The following is a 12,765-nucleotide window of genomic DNA, read 5'->3' on the forward strand; positions in this document are numbered from 1 at the left end:
TTTTTCTGTTTCTTGCTTGGTTTGCTTCTACTATGATTATGTCTACTTTTTACTTAAGGAATTTTTGCATAGATAATACTCACTTGTAACTAGGATGAGTTATGAGATTTTTTTGGTAATTAGAATTTGTAACAGTATTAACTTTTAGACATAGATTTAATTTGAAAAAGTTACTTGAAAACTTCAGTAAATGTGAGTAGCTATAGTGATATATATACAATTTTTTTCTGAGAATATATAACAATATTGTCATAAAGATTTTGGAAGTCTTTCAAAATACATTTAACATTTTGAGAACACACCTAAAGTTTATTTCCATAAGGCTGAAGAACTTCTATTTACAAAATGTTAGACTTGGTAACTTTCAAATCAGTGTTACTCAGATTTATCAGCAATTAGAATAGCAATTTCATATTCTTCATTTTGGTTTTTGGTTGTGCTTTATTTGAGGGGCTTAATAAATGTCTTTAGGTACTTCCCTTAAAATTTTGAAATGTTGGTATACTTTATTTGTGTGAGATTTTAAAGTATATGCAAGTTCTAAGCAATAATCTGCGTGTTATACAAGGTTGGCATTTGTCATGACAATTTTATTTAATGTTAATTTTAAGAATGTGTATAAAATCAATATCCTATATACATAAATCACCCCTTCCCCCACAATGAAAACCTTGGTATTTTCTTGTGTTAGGACACTACTATAATGTGGTGCAAAGCTTTGTATTTTGTGAAAAAATTTAATAAAATCACGATGACTTAGTGCAAAAGTTCGAGTCTGTAAGATGTACACTTTAATAGTAATTAATGAATAGATTGATGATAACAATTCCTTTCCTCAAATCAAACCATCTCTCCTGGCACCTGAATCCTAAAGTTAATATTTATTCTTCAAGGTGCTTGTTTACCCCCTTCCCCCTTTTCTCCCCTCCATCTCTTCTCGAGGTCCCAGCCTGGTAGCAAATCAGAAGGCATAGCCAACATTTTAGTCATGCTCATTAGTGGCAGGAATGGTGCTATCCAATCAATGGGCTCTTTCAGGCTGAGTAGGACTTTGGCAGTTGTGAGTTTAGTCTCCTTCCCTTTGTTCCTTAGGCCTCTCAGGTGGTCTCTAGTGTTTTTTGCCCAATGTCTCGGCTGGAATTCCTACCTTCTCAAATTGCCTGTGGTCTTAATGTTGCATCTTGGTCCAAGAATATCCAGTAGATCAGGAAGCGGAGCACTAACTGAATAGAATACTGAAGTGGTTTGGCCTTTGGAGAATATCGTGAGTCATGCTTAAGAACATGCCTAAAATATGTGTCAAGACTGGCAAAAGAACAGCTGAATTTCAGAATTAAAATAGCAGTCACAGCTGTCAGTGGAGATCAGCCATAGGTAAAATTACAAGAATTCAGCACCCCTCAAAGCAAGTGTAAGTGGGTGCTCTCTCCCATACCTCAGGCATCTCAAAGACATCACTCTTTAATCTCCTAGTCTCTAGTCTTTCTCAAAGTCTACTTACTGCTTTCCCATCCTTTTGGTTGGCCTTAAACCAGCACATAATAAGTGATATGGCCAATTTGAAACTTGTCCCCGTGCTAGTGACTGATCACCTGACAGGTGTTCCTGGATGTTGCCCCTAAATTGGACTGTTCATCTAAGGCCCGTGCACACCCCACCTGCTCTAGTAGCTTAGTGTCTATGGCACAGCGCTGCTAGGTCCTCCCCACCCCAGCCAAATAGCCCCTTCCTCTTTACATCTACCTCCAGCTAAATGCTACTGCCACATCTAGTCTTGTCATTTTACCAAATCATTGAATTTTATCAGTCCAGAAATTATCTGAGGAGAACTCTCAAAGAAGGGGACTTGTAGGCAGAAATGAAAGGTAATGTAGATGGTGGGCTGCGTTTCTATCAATGATAAAGTTCAGAGACAGATGGAAATTGGGAGAGAATGACACAGAAAAGGAGAAAGGACTTCAGAGAATAGGAAAAATAGAGTAAGAAAATGCTATGTACATGTACATTGCATTTTAGGTGACATGAACTTATCAAGAATAATGAATATAGTGAAATTCCTACACATGGCATAAGAATTTTTGTCTTTTCTTTATTAAAATGCAATATATATATTCTTCATTATGTGTGTGTATATGTATGTGTTATGTGTAGGTGTGTTGTGTGTGTGTATTGTCTTGTGTTGCTTAATGAAGGGGATATGGTCTGAGAAATGCATCATTATCTGATTTTGTCATTGTGTGAACATCCATAGAGTGTACTTACACAAACCTAGATGGTATAGCCTACTACACACCTAGGCTATATAGTATTAATCTTATGAGACCACCGTAGTATGTGTGGTCTGTTGTTGACCAAAACGTCATTATGCGGCACGTGACTGCATATATACAAGAGAGCATATCTTAGCAGTGTTTTGCCCACAGCCAACAATCAGATGCCTCCGTGCAGAGGCAGGAATGAGGAGGCAGCCTTAGTGGAGAAGTGGTCCTAGTGGGCTGCCTGAGCCTGCGGGAAACCCCAAGTCCTGATCTATTATAATTACCAAAAATCAAACTGTGCCCAACAATTAAGCTTCCTGGAATGATTTGTGTTGTCAGGCAGGCTCATCATGAGAGGTTTTAGAAGATGAAATGAGCAGTTTTTAACATATACTGTGTTGTGGATAGAAAAGTTGTATGGATGGATGCAGCACAAGAGGGTAAGATTTGTTTGAATTGTAAATTGGAGAAGAGCAATTTGGAAAGAGTGAGGTGCCTGAGAGCCTAAGGTAGCCGTGAAGAAGTATCTTCATCTCTGTGAATCTTCATTTTCTTAGCTGTAAAATAATGTTTGAAGTATCTCTGACGTTCCTTCCAACTCTCACATCCTATTCGCGAGAGCTTTAATTTGAAACAAGTTAGGAAGGACCAATGTAAGCTTTAAGACTTAGTAATGTGATTAAAATGACATTTGAGAAAGATTCTCAACGTCAGATGAGTGGGAGTACAGGAATAGGTTAGTGATGGAGAAACTGGCCAAACAACTGCAACTGATGTGTGGCCTGAGACAAGGAAGAAAGATAAAAGGACCAGATCTGATAAATATTGCAGAAGGAGAGCCAAAAGGATTTATAAAATCTGAACATGACTCGTGAATAAGGCTGTGGAAGTGAGAGGTGACAGATGCCACTGGTTGTGATGTCAGAAAGTAGGGAGAGCAGGCTGGTGGCAGCTTTAAGGGGATGCTGTGAATGAGAGGAAGAAGAGGGAAGTCAGGGTCTGAGGCATTTTGCCATGAATGAGGAAAGAGAAGGTGTAGTAGTTGGAAGGGCAGAGTGGAGCCAGTGGTAGACTTTGAACATAATGGAAATGTGAAGAATTCAACTGGGGGGAAAGAAAGTCTCTCAAAGTGCCTCACTGTTGTGGTTTCAATTGTTTTTCTCATTTCTGACCCACTGCCTTGCCTTGACCCCTTGTATCTGTGTATTCCAGGTTGCTGACTGGTCACTAACCCGTAGTTTTCTCACAATGCTCTCATGTTCTCCACTGTCCTCATGCCTCATTGCTCCCCATGGCGTCAGCCCAGCCTTGACCAGTCAAAGAGCTTGGGAAGGGTCTGGAGATGATGGTAAGAGGCCCAAAGAATAAGGCCCTGCTATGGAGTCTGACTGCAGATCCAGAAGCTGGAGGCTGCTGCCGATGGGGAGAGCTGCAGCCTTGCAGTGGGAGCAACTCCCTAGGTGGGGTTGTCTGTAGATGGTGAGCAAAGGGGCGAAAGTTCAAAGGGTGGAGCAGAAGCCAGTGCGTCCTGGAGCAGGGGCAGGGTGGCTGCAGTAATTGTGTTAGGTCTCCAGTTCCGGTTTATGAATTAAGAGGTGAAATGGAGAGGCACTCTACAATGTTCCCTCTGCCATACAGCCTCCCAGTTGGTCTCTCCCACTCTACACTCTCCCTCTCCGTCTATCACACATACTGCTGACTGACTCATTTTAAAACACATCTTTATGTCACAGCCCTGCTCAGAACTTCCAATACTCTACTCTTAAGTCTAAATTCCTTAAGCTGAATTTAAGGTTCTTAATGATTTTACTCTCCCCTATCAATTCAGGTTCCACCAGGTGTGTGCCACTATCTACCACCTGCTCATCCAGCTGAAAGCCTTGCACTCCTGTGCCTCTGGTCTGGGAGCCCTTTCCTCTCACAGATCTGTCACCTACTCATCCACAAGACACACAGTAAGAGAACTGGTTTCTTTTTTCTCACTAAAAACACAACAGACAAACACATCAGGAAGAGTTGAAAGGAATGTTCATTCAATCATTTTAATATTTATTAAGCACTGGCTAGATTGCCAAGTAAGTTCCTGGAACAACCAGGATAAATAGATTCATTCTTGACTGAGCCTGGATCTCAGAACTTCCTGTCCTGGATAAACTTGTATGGCCATAGCCAAGCTGTTTTGTTTTCTCTCAGCCTAAAGGTCAAAGAAATTAGCTCACCCACCCCCACTGACAGGCAAGCAGTGGGAGCTCAGCCTTCTCAGGCTTCAGAACAGACTTTGATCTTTTTGAGTTCCATCGTGGGAAGGCTTTTCATCTGGGAGTCTGGAAAACTAGATTCCAGTTCTGGATCTACCACCTACTAGTGACCATCTTAGGCAAGTGCTTTCACCTTGCCGGCATTTTTTTTTTTCATCTATAAAGGGAGGAGTTGATCTGGGTGAATTGAAGGGCCTTTTTCTTTCAAACTCCATCAGACTATGATAACGGTAATTAGCATCAAGTTTAGGGTATAGCCCCGGATATGGCAGGCTATGAGCATAATTCCTGTCAGACAACAATTCTAGAATATTGGTTTCAGTTGTGTAAGCTTTTGGAGGTGGCTTTAATTCTAATTTCGATTGTGACTATATGCCCTTGAATGCGGCCACTTGTTTATGACTCTGTCTTCCTCACTTCCAAGAAGAGATGGTATCATTTGTAATCAATGAAGCTAGCCAAAAATGCTGAGTATAATATTTGCTGAGTTGTTCAACATTCTTGGGGGAAAGAGATAAAGTTTTAATGATGTACTTTCCCACTAAACTTGAAGCCAAGTTCATTTTTTTCAATACTCTTCCTAGTGTTAACCTTTGGAAGATGTAAACATCTTAATCATGGTATCCAAATTTGGAACACATTTTCTTTGTTTTCCACAATAAAATATCATCAGAAAGGAAAATAGATGATAATGAAAATATAAAGAGTAAGTTAATTATTCCTCTCTCACCAAAACAAAAAATTTGAATCCTCCGATTATCTTGAGAAGCCCGTTTACCACTAATGCGTCCATTACCTTGGTTGACTCAGAATTGAGTAATCAGCCCATGACCCTAAATGTGGGCTGCTGAGGTTATTTGGTGGGCTTTGTGAAGAGTCAAGGCCAGGATGAACTGGGATGGGGCAATTATTCTGATATTGTTTATTATCTGTGACTTGATTGGGTGGTACTCTTGTTTCCTGCAACTTTATTGGTCTTTAGCTGACTGGTGACGGAATTATCTATACCAAAGATCCACTCTAGATTTTTACAATCAGTAGATGGACTCTCTAAGACACTATATCATGAAGAAAAATAATGTAAGCAGTAAATCTGCATTGCTCTAGGGGAAAATGTGATGATTGCTTAGCATTGTAATGATCAAAAATAAAAACTAATTAGGATATATGTTTTAAAGAATAGAGTGAGAAAATGGCTTGCCAGATGTTAATTTTTTTCTTTAAATATGACTAAAATGAAAGCCTTTGTAACTTTGGACCATTCTTTTGAAAAAGGCATCTAAGCTGTTTATTAAAAATGTGAAACAAGAAGGAAGAAAGCTACACTCCATTGTCCATCCCTTTCATGACTCTCCAATCATTAGCTTCAGCTCTTAAATATTCTTACCCTGGGTCTAACCAAATGTTTACATTTTCTATGTTTAACCCAGTCTCCAGAGACCGGCTGGAAAATCATTCAACCCTGTGTAATTGGAGCCACCACAAATTCACGATCTCAGTCATTCACTTAAAAATATTAATCTTCTAGGTATCATGCAAGGCAGAGAGTATAAATGGTGAACAAAACTGTCAGAGTCCTTGCCCAGGGGAGCTGGAAGGGAATAGAGGTAAGGAACAGGTAAGCATGTAGTTTGTCAAGTGGCTCTGTAGGGTGTGTCTTTCCTCCTTGATCCCTGATCTAACACAGTGTTTCACATATAGGAAATCACTCAATCAGAAAACAGCCCCCGCTTTCTATGAGCCAGGTTCTATCTTAGGTCCAGGGATACATCCATGAACAAGGCAGACAAGGAAGGCTCTGCTCTTTGAGAACTTACATTCCAGCAACTGGAAAATGTCAGTAAACAAGTCTGAAAAAAGAAATAAGTATACAAGGTAATTTCAGGTAGTAATAAGTGCTGTGAAAGAATTAAAAGACAATGGCTATTGGGGAGCATTTTAGAAAGGCCACTTTGTGGAGGTGACCTTTTGCACTAAGACCAGGGAGAACCTGCAAGTGTTGTGAAGATCATTCTAGGCAGAGGAACAGCAGGTGCAGAGTCCCTGAGGGGGAGGATGCTTTGGGTGTTCAATGAAAAGGAAGCCAGTGTGATGGGAGCATGGTTAGTGAGGAGGGGAGGGAGGGAGATAGAGTCAGAGCGGTCAGCAGGTGCCAGATCATGTTAGTCTTCCAGCCACTGTAAGGAGTTTGGCTTCTTACCATGCTCAGAATAGGCATTCCAGGTTTTCAGCAGTTCAGATGAGAAATGAAGGGGGGTTAAATGCAGGCTGTCAAACATTTTTTATCACAATCCACAAGAGGAGACATATTTTATTTGGTGACTCAGTACATAAACCCATATTCATAAACAAAAATTTCATGAGACAGTGCCCTCCCTGTGGGTGACGCGCTCTGAGATTTTGCATTTGATATCATGGTAAAAGAAGAAATACTGGTTGTCATTGGTTAAATTGATTTCATAACTCACCAATGGGTTAAACTCACAGTTTGTAAAATGCTGGTTCAGACTAAAGTGCTGATAGTAGAGATGAAGAGAAATGGACAGATTCAAGATGTATTTTAGAAGTAGAGTTGACAGGATTGTTGATGAACTTGTGGGAAGGTGAAGGAAAGAGCCTAATAAATGATGATTTCTATGGTTTTGGCTTGAATAAATGGGAAGATGGTAGTCCTGTATCCTAAGATGGGGAAGACCAAGGAAGGGACAAGTTTGAAGAGAGGGGTGGGGGGAAATCAAGAAATCTTCCCATAACACCTCAAATAATTCTGATGATATATGTTCATGTGCGTAGGGATTTGTAATATTAATTGCTCAAATTAAAAATCAACAATAAAAATATTTTTATGTAAACTCTTAAAATTAAAAATACTTTTTAAACATTAATTTTATTTTCATCATAGAAATAAAACCTGCTTACTAAAATGAAAAGGAAAGAAGTGCGATCCATGGCCTAGCCACACAAAAATGACCACAGTTAATTTTTTAATGTTTTCTCAATGTAACTTTTTCTGTACATGTTTTTTTGGTCATTGCCTAAGCTTTCATAAAGATAATTGTTTGATATTGGAATTATTTAAGCAGTTTAGAGATAATTTGGAGACAGTGAAGGTCATGATCATTGATGCTTAATGAGTAGCTTTGTTTTTGTAATAATAAGGTAATTTTAATGGGGAAGCCAATTATTTAGTCCAATGTTTCTCAAACTTTAAAAATCCATACATGTGATCGCATTATAATTCCCAACCAGTTTTGGATGTGTGCCCAGATATGGACATATGGACATATATACTCCATACACACTCCAACATCCATCTCTACTCCCACTGAGAATTCTGGATATACAGACTTTTAAAAAATTTTCAAATATAAGATAATTAAATATGCTTGTCCAAGTTACACGTGCCCTTTCTGACCTCCTTCGCTCCCTGTTCTGATGCATCCCTCTAAAAGCTACATGCTTAACCCACTCCATGACCTCATTCCTTGATGACCGGTGATTTCATCATGCCCAGTTGGCCTTTCCACACAACAAAGCTTATTTCACAGTTCTGATAAGACTATTAGATCCTGTGTATGTAATAATCTGAAATCCACAAAAATATTTTCTCTTACACTTCAACACTTATTAGTCACTCTCTGTGAAGCACTGTCCTAGGCTTTATGTAAACAAATATGAGGGAGAACATGGTCCCTACCCCCAAGGAGTTTATAACCTCATCTCACTGACAAGCAACTTTTAAAAAATAAACTTTTTATTTTAGAACAGTTTTAAATTCATTGAAAAATTGTGGAGATAGTACAGAATGCCCATGTATCTTAAACCCAGTTTCCCCTTTTTGCTAACATTTATATTAGTATGGTGCATAATTTTACAGTCAATTTAAATCATGCCATTTATAGAATTTTGAATTCTGACCTTTTCACTTTACTTTTTACCTTAAGGATTGTTTCCACTTAAAATGAATATTAATGCTGGCTAGATACTCTAGATATTACCTGTGCCAGCCACCTCATTTACCAGGTGAGGAAATGGAGGTATAGAGAGACCGTACGTGTTTTGGTGAAGATCAGAGTATGGAGTAAAACCACAGCTGCAGGCAGTTATCCTCAGGTCCTCCCGTGTCACACGGCTGCTCCTCACCTCGCAGGAGGGATGTCAGGATGTAGGGAATACTCCTTCACGCGTTCCTTCAACTGACAAGTAGTCACTGAGTGTCCACTGAGTATCCAAGATTATTCCGGTGGTGGGAAAACAGTAACGAAGCTGGTCCATCCCTACGCTCCAGGAGTTTACTTTGTAAACGTCTTTGAGTTGAGATCACGGGGTAAAAGGACATTGAGTTTCCGCTTTACTTCACTGAGGTGGCAGAGATGAAGTGTACTGGAGGACGGGAGCCGAACGTAACTTCAGAGGGTTGGTGTGGTAGGCCGACCAATGGTTCCCCAAAGATGTCCATGTCCTACCCACCTGGATCCAATGTAATCAGGAGAGGCCTTATAAAAGAGGGAGAGAGGCAGGAGAGTCAGAGATGTGACAAGAGATGCAGATGGCAGTGATGGGATTACTGGCTGGAGGCCGCGAGATGAGGAACATGGCAACCTCTAGAAGCTGGAAAAGGCAAGAAACAGACTCCCCTGCAGCCTCCAGAAGGAAGGAAGCCTTGCCAATGCTTTGGTTTTGTCCCCTTAAGACCTGTTCCGGACTTCAGACCTCCAGAACTATAAGAGAACAAATTTGTGTTGTTTTAAGCCACAAATTTGTGGTAATTTGATACAGCAGCAAAAGAAACTAGTACAGTTGCTAAACTGGCTATGTGGATACTATGTTTTATGAAAAGAAAGAAGTGTTATTAAGATACCATAGGATTAGGGGCCAGCCCTGTGGACGAGTGGTTAAATTTGCACGTTCTACTTCAGTGGCCCAGGGTTTCGCTGGTTCGAATCCTGGGTGCAGACATGGCACCACTCATCAGGCCATGCTGAGGCGGCATCCCACATGCCACAACTAGAAGGACCCATAACTAAAAATACACAACTATGTACTGAGGGACTTTGGGAGAAAAAAGGAAAAATGAAATCTTAAAAAAAAACGATGCCATAGGATTATAGAATGTTACACTCTAAGGTTCCTCTCTGCTCTATCTAACCCAATAGTTTCATTTTTTTAAGAAGAAAATAATGGTGAAAAAAGAATATATCTGCCAAATGTTTCCTTACTCAAACTGATTATATTACTTTTGATTTGAAACAATAATGTAGTAGCACAATTCATAATAGCCCCATACTGGAAACAACCCATATGCCATCAATAACAGAATGGAAAACCAAATTGTTATATAGTCCTACAATGGAATATGACACAGCAACGAGAATGTACAAACTACAATTACAGGCAATAACATGGATGAATCACACGAACTCATGTTATTGTTGAGCAGATAAAGCCAGATATAAAGAATTAATACCATATGATTCCATTTACATCGAGTTCAAAAACAGGCAAAACTAATCTAAGGTGGTAAAAGTTACCTTGCAGAGGGGTGAGGGGCTGGGTGACGACGGCGGGGCAGGGTGGAGGCTGCTGGGCTTCTGCAGGGCTCTGTTTCTTGATCTCAGTGCTGGCTAAACGGGTGAGTTCACTTTGTGGAAATTCATATGAATTGTACGAACTTCTGTACGCTGTACATCAATAAAAAGGTTACTTAAAATGTGTGGTCTCAGTGGCTGTTGTAACAGTGGCTTTATGTAAAGAATATGAGCTTTTAGAGGGAAAATAATGAGCCAAATCCCCTGTGGGGCCCTTTTTGGATCTATTGCCCAAAAGGAGAGCCAACAGCCTTCCCTGGCGTTAGGCTCTTCGGCTTAAGCGCTTGTCCTAAAACACATTTGAAACGCTCGCCTGTGCTGCACTTACTAACCTAATCCCCTCCCTCCCAGAACTCATTATTTTCAAGCTGGTGTTTAAAAATATTATCTAATTGTGGGTAAGTAATCTAGGCTAGAATGGAACTCTTTAATAAGTTAATGATAAGTAAAAATTGCCTAATTATGATTTTGTGGAAGAATGAGGCTTTCTGGAGTGCTGGGAATTGTAGCCACTTGGGCACCCCTTATTTTGAGTGGGCTGAAGGTGGAGAGCTGAGCCCACGGTCTGACTAACGAGACCCTTCACACTAAATATTGTGGGGGCATAATTTGTACAAGGCTGGTGAGTCCATTTGTAGAATGCTGGACAATTTAAATACTAAACAATATATAAATTAAATGGTTTAAATAATAATCATTTAAATAATAAACATTCTATATAGTTAATGAAAAATATGATTTTATAAATATATTAAATATGATTTTTAAGATGTGTGTTCCTCACATAATTTCTGACTTCCTGGAAATAGAGAATTTGTAGCTAATGGTTGAATACCTTGGGGAACTCCTTACTCTTCAGAAAACATTGAGGAGAACTGCACTTAAATTTAAGTACGTTCTTTACCCCTCTGATTAGTGCTCTTAGTTTATTGTGTTCTTGAGGTCACTGGAGTGCTGAGCACTTCCAACATTCTCTTATTTTGGCTGAGAAGGATAAGAGCCAGCTCAGTACTTAGAATTCTCAGAATACTTGTATCAACAAGATGATTTCTGCACAAGGTTCATTATCAAATGTTATTGTGGCCTCCAGCTTTTCTTTAATTTTAAGGCTGAAACAAATTTTGGAGGGGCTTATAATTTTATTTCACAACTTATAGGAGCCCAAATTATAAAGTTGAATATAGACTTCCTACAGTTTATTTTTGGCAACTTATTTCCTACCAAAACAAAATGAATGAAAGTTGGTGCTCAACGCTGGTGGAGAATATTAACAATACCACTACCACCTTAAAAACAAACAAATTCAAGGAAAATGATATATAAAAACTGCAGTGCTATCTGGGTAGCTAATAAAGAGAAAATATTGATGCCCTTATTTTTACGTCAAAGCTGGTAGCATTTTTATGTCAAATTAAGTAAGTAATTAAAAAAAGATGATTTCATATACTACTTTATCCATGTTCGTACTTACATTAAAAAATTAGTTGGAAGAAATTTTCTGACAATGACATGAGATATTAGAGAAGAAAGGAAACAAAAAGAGGAGCCTATCATGGACTACATAAAGTTTATTAATTTTGATTTAAAAATATTTTCCTTATCTCCTCATTTTTAAAGCCCTAAAACACTCATTTATTGATACTCTAATGTAAGAGCTTTCAAAATAAGATTGCCTGCCTTGCTTCCTCCTGTCCCTCCTCCCCTTCACCAGTGAGTGAGGTAGAGTACCAGACTCGCAGCTCCTCTCAATGTGCATACAAAGCATCAAGGGTTTTATGCAAATTCAGGTTCTCCATTAAGTCTGGGGTTGGTCCAGGGTTGATCCTGGGGTCGACTGGAATCTGTGTTTCTAATAAGCTTCTAGGTGATGCCAGTGCTGTTGCACCATGGACCGGACTTTGAGTAGCAAGGATGGGAAAGAATGTCCATCCTCAAAGAGTTCATGGTCTAGTTACAGCCACTGCCCTTCTCCACTGTAGTTCAGAAAGGTGCAGCTTATTTTTTAGATTATGTATACAACCCAGATATCAACAGGGAGCTTCTCTCTCAAGATCTCAATAAAATCAGATCAAAATGCATCCCTAATTCTATAGCCTCTGAAAACCCAAAGAATTTCCCACAATTTGTGGAATTAGACCCAGAGGTGAAGCTTGGTCCTCCTCCAATTTCCACAAAAAATCCACCTGCACAAAGACGTTGTCCATTTGTAGATGTTACTGAGATGGGAGAAGACAAAGGGAGGGTGGACATAACACTAATGCAGACACTGAAAGGATTCTGGGCTCCTGCTCCCGTGGGATTAGTTTAGGATCTGGGTCTCCCCACCGTCTGCAGTGCTGTCCCCAGCCTGTACTACCTGCTGTAAATGTCACCCGTAAGCTCACGCTTCCTAAGTGAGGGAGGGAAACCATATTTGAGCTACATCTGATCTGACACCTATTTAGAACTTGCTTTTAAAACAAACATGTCAAAAACTTCCTTCTGTCTGGATAGATCCAGGAGAATTCATTGTTTAGTATAAATATAATATATAATAAAATTAAATAATATAAAAAAGCATAGTGAAATGATAAGGCAGAGCGAGCAAAACTTGTACGATTAGTGTGACCTTCACAAATTTAGGGTACAAATATGATCACATCATTTGTTTAATAAGTTGAT

At 39.4% G+C, this 12,765-nt stretch overlaps 1 long non-coding RNA gene across 3 annotated transcripts in view; it reads right to left on the reverse strand.

The window, feature by feature from the left end:
• Positions 1-6,806: 6,806 nt before the first annotated feature.
• LOC106828116 (uncharacterized) overlaps positions 6,807-12,765 on the reverse strand; it is a 30,218-nt gene continuing 24,259 nt past the window's right edge. For all 3 annotated transcript variants that reach the window (XR_011494858.1, XR_011494859.1, XR_011494857.1), the window contains 2 exons: positions 10,048-10,197; positions 6,807-9,012 (listed from right to left, as the gene is read on the reverse strand). This is a non-coding gene — a long non-coding RNA (uncharacterized lncRNA). The remainder of the gene's footprint in view (positions 9,013-10,047; positions 10,198-12,765) is intronic.

Source organism: Equus asinus, chromosome 16 (assembly GCF_041296235.1).
Source record: "Equus asinus isolate D_3611 breed Donkey chromosome 16, EquAss-T2T_v2, whole genome shotgun sequence".
NCBI classification, from domain to species: Eukaryota; Metazoa; Chordata; class Mammalia; order Perissodactyla; family Equidae; genus Equus; species Equus asinus.